We start from the raw sequence: 13,488 nt of genomic DNA, 5'->3' as shown, positions 1-13,488 counted from the left end.
TACATTGTTTAGGTACATCTTGCCATCCATTAAAATGGAACCCTTAGCAGTATAACCACATTTTGCATTGTTGTCAATCTTTTGCCCTTCTTTAAGATTATTCTGAGTTCAGTTTAATGAGCAAAGTGGATGGAGATCTGCATAACAGCCTTCCTTTCCTCCAGTATTTGCTGTTGCATTTTTGCTGGTAAAGATGCTACAGCATTGCTGCCATATTTCTGGGCAACTCTTCAGTCTTGCTTCCTGCCTCAGTACAAACCACTGTATTTCTGAGAGGTATATTATTTTCTTATGTATTGGAGAAACCAGAACTGGTTTCCTTCTGGCACTGTCTCAGTGTCTTTATTACTTTGAGTAATACGTTTCTTTCCTCTTTTTCTCTAAAGGCTGTAGATTCTTTCTTAATAAGACCAGACCCACGGACATTTAGCTCAAAGACATGAAGTAAAATCCAAGTAATAACTGGAAGAAGTGTGTACCGAAATAGGCTTTTGTGTTGACAGTAGTAGATCTTCATGTTTCCATGCTCTGAACATGGCTTATTTTGTTGTTTAAAATCATTGCGTCATGTGCCTGAGGCTTCAGCTGCCATTTGTGTTTCCTCAGCATTAGGTCTTCACACGCACTATAAATATCATGAGCGAACAGTAAAAAGCTGCCATGAAACTCACCGTGATGCCTGGAGCATTTCCTCTTCCTTGCTGAACTTTACCAGAAGTAGGGGCAGCTCTGGCATTATTTTTAATACACACACACTGAAAAGACTCAACAGCTTTCACTTCCACTGTCATCAAACAAATTTGCCTAGCCTTGGGAATATATTACTTAATATTTCATGTCCTCAGCTGGTTAACTGAGTAATTGAATAAGACTGCTTGAAAGAAACAGGCGGACTATTATGGAAGATCTCATTGGCCATGCCTTTAATAGGAGCAGTGTTTCTGTGATAGCACCAAGGGGGCCTGCAGGACGTCCATTACTTATCTGACATTCACTGATGTTTAGCTCATACATCCTTGTAGAAAAGTAGAGTAATATTATTTATTAATAATATTCATTATTTTGAACTTGGAAACACTTTCAAGCAACAGGGCATTTTGAATGAAATAATCTGAGTTGAATGATTTTAAAGTTGTATGTCAACAATGGCTGTTCTTACTCTTGTTGTAACAAGAAATTGCTTTTGTGTGTGTATGTACATATATACAGTATATACCAATTATGTTTATGATTATTTCTGGAAGCGAGAAAGTGACATGAATCAATGTCGTATTTTGAAAAGGAATGGAATTTAGTTGGTAACAATTGTAAGCCTTAAGAATTTTTGCACTAGGCGCATCAAAACAGAATTCATTATATCCCATCAGTCACTCCTGAAAAATTTAATTTTCATGTAGCTATTGATTTTGGCAGGCAGGCAGTACTGCCTGGGTGTGTTTGGAATAAACTGTGTTCTTTAAACCTCCCATGACATTGTGAAAAAGTAACTGTGCTTATAAAGGTTGAAACTTTGGAAATGGGTGTTCCAGGGTGTGATAGTTGTTGACTACAGAGTATTGTTTATCATACCTTGGTGTAAGAAATTACTGAGCTCCCAAATCATGATTTTTATAAAGGTCTTTGGTGTTTGATTTGAGATAAAATTGCCAAAATTGAGTTGATGATTCTATACCCATTCAAAAAGATAAAACTTTTAACACAACAGCATTGAAAGATCAGATTCTGTATATTAGGAAATAATGAAGATTGCCTTGTTGCTATTGGCGTGATATAAAATGGCCTGTTTTGGTGAGATGTTGCTTCAACAATCAGCAGAATAATCCTGAGAAACCAGGTCAATGCCTCTTTGAGGGATAGGTCACATCCAGGAAGGCAGAGAGTCACAACACTTGCCCGGAATAGTCACATTTATCTGACTCAGGTGCGTAATCACGTGCAGACTACAATTTCTATAGCACAACACTAGGAGGAGGCCGAATGATGGTATCCTGTCATCTTCACAACAGTTTTGTGTTGTTGAAGTCAACCTTTGCAGTGGTAACAAGTGTAAAACAAGAATAACTTTGCAGCAGATCGACGGAAGTCTTGTTTAGCTTAGCGATATGTTAACAAAGTCCCTTTGGGAACAACTTGTCAGTGCCTACAGCATTCATTTTTGATCAACTTGTCAGTGTCATCAACTGGAGACTGTTAACAAGCGCGACTGGCCAGCCTCTGCCAGCTGGTTGGTAGACAACACGATGAATATCCAGTTGTCTAACATGGGGCTGTTTATGACTCTGTGTAAACCCTGCCAGGATTATTTTAATAATCAGTATTAACCTTGTGATAGTTTCCATTATGAAAGGGTTTTGAGTTTCATACGGACAACTTTTTTTCAGTATTTTTACATTTTCTGTGGGTTTGCTTATTATTTAAGTTGATAAGATTGGCAGTTCTTTACTCGCTATCATAACTACTTTGTAAACACTGCACAAAATAATCAAACCGTATGCATTAAAATCAATCTGCAGAATCTCACATAAACATTCTAGGACCACTTCCATCTGCATCTGTTCCATCTGACCTCTCAGGTCATTAATGGTATCTTTCATCATTTTCACCTTGCTTATTTCTACTTGGAGTTATGCTCCAAAAGCGTGTCTTGTTATGAACATTTACAAAAACATGAGTGCCTGTGATATCATTTGCACACAAATGGTTGCAAGAGATTGTGATCTGTTATTGTTTAGTGGAAGAGATATGATGGTGTTTTTAGCTTCGTTCAAGTAAAATGTTCCCAAAATATTTGGTAAAAGCCACATGTTGGCATTTATTGGAATATCAGTATGTCCAGAACTCTTCAGTCTCGGACCGCTACATTTCTGAAGTTTAATATCTTCTGTGATAATTTGGACTGGATCAGAAGTACAACAGTGGATGTAAGGAGGGTGTTTAAGCAAGTCCTACATTTTATGTTGGTATGGTATGTGTGCAGCTGTACGAAGTATGTTGTATTCCTCATGCTGTAGTTCCCAAGATATAAAAAAGCAGTTATCTTCTAAAGAGGACAGAAGTTAGAGCTCCTAAATTTAATTTTCCTTTTTAATTAACAAGCATATTGTTCCTGAAAGTCAATATGAGTGGTGGTAGTGATAAAGCTGTGCACAAATTTCAGAGAGACCGTTCACAGTTTATAATTTAGTATTGTAGAATTTTAGTAATTTAGTAAAGTGTTCAGTACTCTCTAATAACACCTGGAAACTTAATTTTCTGAAGAGAGGCCTTTTCATTAGCAGCAGATGCAGAGAGCTTCGTTTGACTCGCTCCACACATATTCAGCATCACCCAAATCAGACAGATTACATTAGTCTGAGGAACTGACTAATACTCCAGTCAAAATAACACTATTTACAGGTAAAAACAAACATGTTTTTAAAGGAATGCAGTGAAGATTTTTTTTTGTCTAAGGTAATAAGACACTTGAACCAATTTTTGTTTTGTGTGTACGCTTTGATGTTATATTTTCTACCATGGATCATTAGAAAAAAGGTTATGAACTGCAGTAGATTTTCAAACAGTCTCACTTGCATAGTTCTGTCATTTCAAGCCTGCCCATAAGACTTATGCTAATACCCTGCTGTGTGTCTCACTTGCCAACATTGGCACATTATTAAGAAATGAGACCAGTGTAAAAAACCCTGAGAGGTGTGGTTACCACAAATGCATTGAGCATGTTTGTTCTGTCAGTCAGGCAGACTTCCTCTAAAGGAAGAAGTGTTTAAATGTCTTTGCACAGTGCAGCCTAGATGTAACTGCTGTACTACATGTAGGATACAGGTTGAGTATAAAGTTAGTCAGCCTATTCTGACAGCTGTATTGTGGAGCTGGTGCCCCACAAAGCAATGAAATGGGAAAAAAATACAAAAAGAACATTGAGTTAAACATTGCTTGACAATGGACAATGGTGGAGCAGTGAGCACTATATCAGCTCAATTTGGTTCTGATCGTCAGTCTGCAAGGAAGACCATGGCACACAGCTGCGTGAAACTGTCCACTCTCAGCATCCGTGGGAATCTTGTCCATGTTCCCACTTTTCACAGTACTGTTTCTGGGACACTCTTTATATTATTTTCAAATTGGTTATTGTGGTTTTGTTAATTACTGTTGAACAGGGCTGAAACTCAACAACAGCACAGGGTACAAACTCTACAACAGCGCAGGAGGAATGAAGTCAATGTATACAATATAAGTGCCAGTTGTCAGTAGACCTCCCTGGAGCTGGCACAGCAGAGCCTCATCCTTCAGAGGAGACATAAAACAGAGGTCCTGACGCTCTGTGGTCATTATAAATCCCAGAGCGTTTCTCGATAATTTCCCTCTGGCCTTTACCAACCATGGCCTCCTAATAATCCCCATCTCTAAACGGGCTTCATCACTCTGTTCTCCTCCCCACTGATAGCTGATGTGTGGTGAGCGTTCTAGTGCACTATTGCTGCCATCGCATCATCCAGGTGGAGCACTTTGAGTGGAGTGTCCAGATAAGCGCTATAATATTGTCAGGGTTATTATTATTATTGAATATAGAGACCGATGCTCCTCGCATTTGCAACACCACAGACTCGCACTTGCCCAGTCCTTGGGAAGCTTATGACTCTGTTAATTGAAAAAAATAAACATAATCCTTTAATCTTTCAACACAGACATGCTTGTTTCCGCTTGGCAAGGCTCATCATAGGCTTTGTTCTTGCGTCTAGGTTTGGACTCTTGCTGGCCTGTCGCACTGCTGCCCCCGTACCCTGCTGAGCAGCTGTGGAGCCTTATAGGTAAACGTCAGCTTCAGCCATCGCTAAGAACGGTTGATCTGCCAGAGACTTTGCAGGTTGAATGGCGGAACGACCTGTTGTCCCTGGGCAAGGTGTCTTGAGTCCGCACCGTGCTGCTTACACTGTTGTGCTTGACACAGTTAGCATTGGGCACTAAGAGGTATCCTGAATTGCCATACACATTTTTAAGCTTCTTGTTTCTGAAGTTTAAACTTATATAATTAAAATATATTTTATTATATCTTCATTTGGCCTTTACTTAAATATTAAGACTGCACAGTCCAAGAAATGTTGTTCATTTGTGCCACTAATAAATATGCACCATATTATAATATTCTAATTATATAATCCAACATAAAATTCAGAAGCTAGTTTGTCAGTCTTTTTAGAAACTCTCATTCTAGAACTGTAAATGTGTCAAGGTGCATACAGTGCATTAGTAGCCAATGAAGCAAGCTTCCTCATAATACTGTCTTTGTAAATTTCCATCTGTGCTTAAGTATAAATTGGAATTTGTTAACTTAGTTTTACTCCTCTAAACATCATTATGGATTTGTTCTATTATCGCATCTGTTATAGCACAACTGTTGTGTGAATGATCTGTTTGGTTTTTGTTTTATACCTGAACAGAAGAAAGCTTATAAATGAGAGGAGGAAATCCTCTCGCATTCTGGTATTGCCTGAATAGTGGCAGAGAGTTAGATTGCTGCACTATTCGTTGCTTGAATGACCATCCCCAGTTTTCAATTCAAGCTCTTTATTTCCCCCTTTTGACTCTGGGTCCTCAGAGTCCTTTGAGAACTTTGCAAATTTAAATCAAATCTGTATGTAAGCTTTTTTTTTCCTAAGACTAGAGATTAACTTCCATTAACCAGTCTCGCCTTGTCTGTTTTTTTGTTGTTGTTATTTCTCAGCACCAACAGTGTTTGCAACCCTTATTCTTCTGTAGTCCATCAATTATTATACCTCAGTTTGAGGTTTTCTCCATTGTTTGTGTTCTGTGTTTTATTCATGTTGACCAATGCTTGATCAATGTGCTTATGTGTATCCATCCATTTTCCAACCACTTCATCCAATTCGGGGTTGTGGGGTCCACCCTGGACTGGATGCCAGTCCCTCACAGTCACAATCATACACACACTCGCACCAGGGCCGATTTTCCCAGAAGCCAGTTAGCCTACCAGTATGTCTTTGGACTGTGAGAGGAAACTGGAGCAAGTGTAATCCCAGGTAAAAATGGGGAGGTCCAGATTTGAACCCAGGGCACCAGTGTTGTGAGGCAGCAGTGTTAACCACTGCGACATTGTGCCACCCCGTGCGCACAGAGTTGCCTTCAAATTGATTTATGTCAACTGTTCCTTAATTTATAGTTATTTTTGAAATTTCTGGAAAGTTCCCAAAGTTACTAATTGCTTGGCAGTTGTCTTGCCCTTTATCAGTTGCTAAAGCTGGCGTCACACTACAGGACTCGACTTGACTTCTAGTCAGAGAGCATATCAAATTAAATGACTGCAGTTGCTGAATCTCACTGCCTTTTCTGTCCTAGAGGGTGTCAAATTATACGACTAGGAATCGCAGGGGTTGTCTAATTACATGATTCTGTCACGGCTTTTCATCATGGTTCCAAATCTCGTATTACGCTGCGAAAGTAACGCAAGGTCGCCTCATTTTGGAAGCCAATCAACGTGGAGCACACCGCAATAAGAGGAGGAGCTCCGCACGAAAGTAAACAAGCGACAAACATGAAACATCGAGGAGACCTCTGTGCTGGCTCCAAAGTTTGCCTCTCCTCTCCATTTGCACAGTCCAAAACACTTGCTTTCCTTCTTTCCTTGAAGCCGCATTGTATGCATTGGACTTCCTGTTGAGCACTCATTGGCTGTTGACTGTCACAGACACAAGAGCTCACCCCAAGGACTTGCCCGTTTGTCAAACCCGTTTGATTTTATAGTAGAGAGTCGTAGGGGCTATTAAGTGCGCTATAACTGAGTCGCTGGGGGTGTCGCACTACACAACTGACAGTAACGGCAGCGCACTACAACTACTGTGATTTTCTTACAATTATGTAAATGAAGGCTACGACTGAAAATCCTAGGAAAAGTCGTGTAGTGTGATGCCAGCTAGCTAGAATGTTGTCTGATTGATCATAATGCATGACAATCCCTGTTTGGTTTTCAAGGATTAGCTGTTTACCTCCCAGGCATCACACCTCTTGCCATACAATGCAGGCAAAGGTCTGTGAAGTAGTGTCATTTTATGGATCTTGGATGGGCACCTCCAGTCCTTGAGAGACTTGAGAGTCCTGCAGGTTTTCATTTAACGGCTGCTTAAGATCCGAAAACCAGGTGTTTTGCCCTAATAATCCACATATATAATTTAGTTATGTAATTAAGATTAGAAGGTGCAGTGTCCCTAAGACCTGGAGTTACCTGTCCACAATTAAATGATTTTTAGGTTTAGCTTTTATTAATATTTCAATAGCATTATTACATAATGGAAGTGAGACAGATTGGTCAGTCAGTAACTGGTTTTATTTTCATTGATAGATATTATACTTGTAATTTTCCATTCCCTTTGTACAGACACTTCAAATTTTCAGATTAGAAGGGATAAACATATTAAAAAATTATTTTAATTCCTTTGCCCTACCTCCTTATTAATACAGAGCTGAAATAAACAGTTATTTAGTTTCAAAGTTAAATCAGAGATTTCCAGCTGTTTTTAGCAATAAACTAATGTAAATTAATTTAGTCGCATGTAGTATGGCTGTAGTTTAAAAGTTCTAACTATCTTCTCTTGCTTTTCTTTTTTAAAATTATACTTTTTCATCATGTGGGAAAAAAATGAACCTCCCTTTGTTTTTACAGATGTAATCAATGATTCAGCTTCCTTGGCTTCTCAGAGACAATGTTGGACTATCACGTTTTAAGAGGACATAGGCCTAGTTAATGGGTGGAATTGTACTCTGCACAGTGTTGGATAGTTGAACGAAATCATTAAATAAGTTATGAAATTAAATATGTTTTTCTATCTACACTAATTAAAGCTAGGAGAGCCTGCAGACTTAGATTTTAAAACAAACATTTGTTTTAAAAGTGAGTATAGCAATGAAAATTGAAAGCTAAAAACTCATGTCCTTTTTTTCTACCTATGTTTTAATCAAAGGAGAAGTTGTCAGCGCATGGACTCTATTATCAGTCAGGGTCTTGTGGTTTTGCTCTCTTTCCTAAGTTGTATGTATGAAATGACTGAAAGGGATTCGGAAAGGTAAAGATCAATCTGGCATCGCTATAGACAGAATTGGCATGGTCTCTGAATGTTGGTTCAGTCAACAAGATGGTCTCTGCCATCAAGTAAGTCTGGTTTTACATTGTAGTATTCTAAGAATATTCTTATAGCCTTGGACATGAACTCAAGAACTGTTGAAGGCAGTCATTGTGGTTAGATTTTTCCTGCTGAGGTGCATTCTGTATTGTTGCTTCTAGAAGCCAAATAAAGCCACAGCTGAGTTGTTTTTATCAAAATGATTGGTTTGCCTATGTGTGCATCCTAGTTCCTTACTGTATATGGGACTCTGATCTCCACATTTCAGCACTTCTTCTTTGATGACCACCTGCAGTCTGCATAAAATAATAGCCTACCTTTTCAATGGTATATTGAGCCACAAGGTCCTTTCATCTTTTTGTTTGCAGCAAGAACTGTTCTCTGTTCTGTTTGACCTCGTGGTCCCTTTTGCTGCTGTGCTACAGTATCCTAGCTCATTTAAGGTACAGAGTAAAATGAAAAACTTACTGCATTACATCCTGTAGATATCAGGCCTCCGATTGAAAGGACACAGAAGGCTTCAAAGGGTTGAGTCATATGAACGGTTTCCAAAATAGGGCTCAAAATTAACCGAGTATGCAGCTTTCACCAGTGTGTATAGGCTGATGTGACTTTCATAGTAGACAAATATGCTTCATTAATATCCAGATCTGTTCAACAAGCTAGCATTCGTGTTAGTGATGCACTTCAGCAAGTGTGTTATTTGGCCTGTGATTTTCATTGTCTTCACAATAGAAACAGGCGAGGACATTTTCAAATATTTTTTCGTTGATGAAGGTACATACCCAGAAATGAAAAGAACAGATAACTAAAAAACATTTTTTTTTAATTTCTAGCAGACTTAACATTCATGTCTGTTGTCCTAGATGGCTACCAATTTTGTAATTTCCATTAGGATGGACGTAATTTCATCGTTTCAAGTTCAGATAGTTCAGTCAGATAGTTCAATTCAGATAGTTAAATTTGCTGGTGTGTTTTTTTGGTGGTTCATCATCTTGCACTTAATTGAGAGTTGTCTTTCCTGATGTGAGCTGTGCATTTATTACCTTACTTGACTCTAAGGTAATGAGGAGCAAATGAGACAGCTTAGTACTGCTTGTTTGGACAGGTTGTGGCAGTTGAATGTGGTTGTTAGAATTTAATGTGGTTTCTTTGGAAAAGCTACATCATGGTATGTTGCAAGTGGTTGTTGCATAACTTGAAGTATGTCTGTTTGCTAGTGACTTTGCCAACTGATAGACGTTTGTTCATTTCAGATTAATACTTCCCTCTAGCTTGCTCTTTCTGTTTTTTTTTTAGTTTTTTAGGGTTCTTAATCAATATCAGAAACTGCAAGTTTTCTAGGAAGCATAGACTTGTTGCCTTGATATTCATTGGTCAAATAACAAAACCCAAGCCTGTTGAAACAGTCACAAGTCATAAGGTAGTTAACACTTGGGAACTGATAAATGAAAATTGTACTTGTATTAATTGAATAGAAATGGAGGCTACGTTTACATGTAAAACATTTACATATTCCAGAATGAATTACATTTTTGAAAAATTAAGATATTGAAACTTTCACAGGTAACCACCATTAAACAAATTACTCAGTATTTCTGTTCGGTAACTTCCTTTGACGTTAACTTCCTTTCGCTTCTACAAATTGTATTTAAATGTTTTAATTCCAAGTGCTTTCATCTAGCTTCAGTTCATACACTTTCTTATTGGTGATTAAGTGTCTTTAGTGGTCTGAATATGTCATTGTTTTATCTCATTTTGTTTTATGATGCAATCCTGAAATGAAAAGTCTTTGAAGACGTATCCTGTCTTATTTGGAATTTAACACTTTTTAATAGGTTTGTGCCCAGTTTAAGTGAGCGATGCAGAGTCTGATACAAGTAAATTGTGCGTGGCTTGTGTTTTCCACATTTTTCATTCATGGCTGCCTCAAGCTCAGGATTGCTGCTTGAATTATGGCATAGAAATCCACAAGTGAGGGCCTCCGACGCATTTCTTTCTGGCTCCACTGCACACATGCACTTCTTGTGAAGTAAACTGATGTCATTAACCAACTCTTCAAGTGATGTACATATCAGCAGCTGCTGTCACTCGTGTAGACAAATCTGGGGGTTGATACTGTGTAGGAATGCTCAGATGAGCTGTGACCAGAATTGGACCTTGAGATTGACCATTTTTCTGTCATCTCCAAGTGGAGTTTTTTCTCCTGTGGACTGCCTATTTTGAAGCAGCAGACTATCCCCTGCTGAGACCGTGTAGGCAGGAGCGAAGCCGCGTAGGCAGTTGCCAGCCTTAAATATGGCTTTGCCACCCTGTTTTAGGCATCACCTAAAATCCCATATTGTCTTAAATTTACCAACAATAGAAAGCATAACGTCAGAAACAATTCCGACCCATCTTAATTGTTTTTTTAAGAGTGTACTTGCAATCTATATTGTAAGTGGTCAGCATCTGCAAATATGCAGCAGATGATTGTAGATTGTTCCCATACAGAGAAGTGAAAGTTGCACGGGATTTTGGCTTTGGCTTGCAGTTCACTTCCATCTTACCTGCAGTTAAAAACCAGGTTACCAGTAAAACCAGTGCAGAGAAGAATAGTAGGACGCCTTTTAGTAGTACATCGCAAATAATATCATTTCGTGGATGTAGGTAGAATCTCCAACACTTTAACTAACAGGCTCACATGTCACCCTTTGTCATACTCTGCTGTGTCACATACATCTGTTCTGCTGAAGAAGAGCAGTCTTCATGTTCTCCTTCAAGCCATTTTCTATATATGCCATCTGGGCAAGCACCTGATAACAGGTTATTCATCATCTTCTTTACCCTGTAGAATGTCTTTGAGAGTTGGTGTAATTTTCTGTAAGATCATTCTTTCCAAGACTACAAGCCTACCAACAGGGAGGTAGGGTAGTAACTGGCAATAAGATGTGGGTACTTTCTTAGCTTCAGGAGGGTAATGACTTCACCAGGATTTTTGGAGTGTTATGGTTATGAATTATGTAGGTTAACTGGTCTAACAGTGAAGAAGCAAGAGGATGAAGATGTGTGAGAAATAGTGGGGAAATATTGTCCAGAGTTATTCCAGGGATCTTTTAAATTTCAGGCAGGTAGGGGTCTGGGTGCATTCTTGGATCTGGTATTTGGCATAATTGGTGCTTTTTGTCATGAGCTTAAATCCTTTCCTGTTTGGATTTAAGAGGCTTTGTCCATTTTCACCAGGTCACTGGCCATTTGGTTGGTGATTAATAGTTTCTAAAGAGGTTGCCACACAAATGTGTGAAATGAAGTCTACTAGTGGTTATCTCCCATCATTCTTATTTGATTTTGTTGAGTGACTCTGTCAGGTACTCTGATAGGTTGGGGTGTCATTGGGGTTTAATGATGGATTAAAAAAGTCTAGAAACCTGCTGAAATCCTTAAGAATGGACAGTATTGATGACCACCATTAGTAAAGATGGAAATTTCTGGGACAGTGACAATGCTGAGACCCACTACGCCTTGATTTGCAAACGTTGTTCACTACAGGTACCTGAATGTCAATGTGACCTGCACTGGCTGAGAGGAAAATTCTGCAGGACAGTGCTGTCCCAGCAAGAATGGTCTGTTTGTCTTCCGGTAGACAACAACGATTAAGTGTAAAACCTCAAGTGTAGGACTAAAGGCTAAGAAGTCTTTGTGCTGTGGATTGATGTGTCACTATTATTTGGGTTAAAACTGTGAATGCCCAGCTTGAATTTGATCTATTAGTGAGTCACAAGCTTCAGTGTAAATGTAATTTTCAGGGGTGCAGTTCATGCTATTGATTTTGTTGACTACAGATCGTGTTAAGATAAACTGCTTCTCAACTTGCTGCTTTGTTGCAAAAAGTTATTGCAAGTCTTTTTTTTCATTTTCCAATGCAGGCTTCATAATGTAGAAATAAATGGCTGATTACTTTAGGTTCTGTAGAGTGCCACAGTTCAGTGCAAGTTTATCTTTCACTAATGATAAATTGTTTGCTCAGTTGATTGCAGTCTGAAGTAGTGTGCAGCTAGAGTTTTAATTCCCTTACATTAAAGTAAAATCCGTATTTTTGGTGAAGTGAATTTGTATCATACTGTAATTTGCCAAGAGACAGAAACAGCTGTTACAGAAAAGGCAGTGTTCAGATTGTCTAAGTCAACAGTCCTGACATTTAACGTTTTGATGGGTTCACCCAGCAGCTTACTGGCATTTTAATCAAAGGTGAAGCACACATTTGTGATGAATCACATTTCATTAAACACCTTCTCAGAAAGTTGATACATTTAAAGGTGAATGCATATATGATTAAAAAATGAATAGGAATCAACTATCTGCTGGTACTTTCAGTAAGTCACTAGATGATTCAATTCATTTTCTCTGATTTGACTTGGGGTTTTGTTGTCTGAAAATTAATACAAAAACAAATTTACATATAATGCTAAAGACTTTTCTCATTTGAATTTTTTGAATATGTTCAGGCAATCTGCTAAGTATTGTTTGCTTCGTAAACTGTTTTCTGCATGCATGAAATCTGTACATAGGGATTTAGATTTTTGTTTTTCAAATGCATAATTGATTTCAGTTTTCTAATACCTTACTCAAATAACTCACAGTGTGTTTTGTAGAATTATCCATAAATTGTTAATTATATGGAAAAATATTCAAAACGAACCAGGGGCCATTGAAAATGAAAGAGGTTGTTAAAAGATTGATTTTAACTTAGGCTTTTGATTTATGATTTAACGGTGTGTGACAGGACACATCTGTCTGTTGCCTGGAGGCAGATTTGTTCCATGTTCTAATATTATGTGAATACATTTCTATCATTTCTTGAGTTGGGTTATGCAAAAGGACATAGTTGCACTTTCGTATTTCTGTATTTTCGTAGTTGTATTTTGAGATGTATTTCTGGTTGTCTTAAGCACTGATGTGTAACCTATTGTTTTGACAGGTTAACAACAATATCTCAGCTGAGGTGGAGCAAAAGGAGAAGTTCCATGCTGGTTAATGAAAGGATTTTTACCATTCTGTGCACTCTGCAATCTGCAAGACAAATGTTCGCCTGCCTGTGGAAGAGGTTTAATTAAGGATACAGACATTTTATTGACAGGTATTGTTTTTTATTGTGAAGTGAGGGAAACAGTATTTAAAGGTTTAATATAGTGCCTTCCATACGTTAAGGGACAGTGATGTCAAAAGTGCTGTTTTTGCTGTATACTCAAGAAATTCAGATTTGAGATCAAAATATGAATAGGGGAAAAATTGCAGAATTTCACCTTTTATTTTTGGGTATTTCTGTGCTTACATGTTGTCCCACTTTAGAATAATAACACTTTTTGTATTCAATCCCCTC

The 13,488-nt window shown here is 38.2% G+C and overlaps 1 protein-coding gene across 4 annotated transcripts in view; it reads left to right on the top strand.

The window, feature by feature from the left end:
- Positions 1-13,488, top strand: part of ppp6r2a (protein phosphatase 6, regulatory subunit 2a) — a 65,496-nt gene that overhangs the window by 12,351 nt on the left and 39,657 nt on the right. For 2 of the 4 annotated variants that reach the window (XM_088647067.1, XM_088647071.1), the window contains exons 2-3: positions 4,737-4,805; positions 13,087-13,245. The gene's annotated coding sequence lies outside the window, so the exon portion shown is untranslated. The remainder of the gene's footprint in view (positions 1-4,736; positions 4,806-13,086; positions 13,246-13,488) is intronic. The other 2 variants (XM_088647068.1, XM_088647070.1) reach the window with 2 other exon arrangements.

Source organism: Lepisosteus platostomus, chromosome 9, assembly GCF_059453375.1.
Source record: "Lepisosteus platostomus isolate fLepPlt1 chromosome 9, fLepPlt1.hap1, whole genome shotgun sequence".
In the NCBI taxonomy this organism is placed as follows: Eukaryota; Metazoa; Chordata; class Actinopteri; order Semionotiformes; family Lepisosteidae; genus Lepisosteus; species Lepisosteus platostomus.
Note: the sequence above shows the minus strand (reverse complement) of the source record. Positions and strands in the feature narration are given on the sequence as shown.